Source organism: Mizuhopecten yessoensis, unplaced genomic scaffold, assembly GCF_002113885.1.
Source record: "Mizuhopecten yessoensis strain PY_sf001 unplaced genomic scaffold, ASM211388v2 scaffold11145, whole genome shotgun sequence".
NCBI lineage: Eukaryota > Metazoa > Mollusca > Bivalvia > Pectinida > Pectinidae > Mizuhopecten > Mizuhopecten yessoensis.
The window spans coordinates 135,215-135,747 of NW_018408902.1; positions in this window are offsets into that span (position 1 = coordinate 135,215).

Sequence of the window (533 nt, forward strand, 5' to 3'; positions counted from 1 at the left end):
AAAGAGACAAATGCAGTCATGATATTAGAATTGATCCTGGGGTCTGGCCACAACCGTAGGGACCTAGTTTCTGCGTCACAGCTTGGAAACAGTTGAGATCCCCACCCCATAACCATACATAAAATTGCTGGGCATGAAAAATTGAATACAGATATATATGCTACAAGGATTGGCCTTGGGGTCTGGCATATTCCCTTGGATCTCATTTGGAGAATATTCTGCCATGATTGCTTAGATATCAAGGTGAGCGATACAGGCCCTATGGGCCTCTTGTTTTAATAAGGAGAGAGAAGTGAAAATAAATATCAAAACTTTGATCAGGAACTAAGAGCTTGTCTCCTGGATCCTATGGAAAATCCTATGCAGAAAATTATGGTTTTCAGGAAAATTTCAAAACTGTGAATGAGGAATTTAAAAAGGAAGGATTTGATAAAAAGAGAAATCCACTTTTGTTTTACAAATTTGTCAAAATCCAGACTGGTGTGATGTAACACCATTGAAAATCTCATGATGAATTACAAATAATGTAGGAT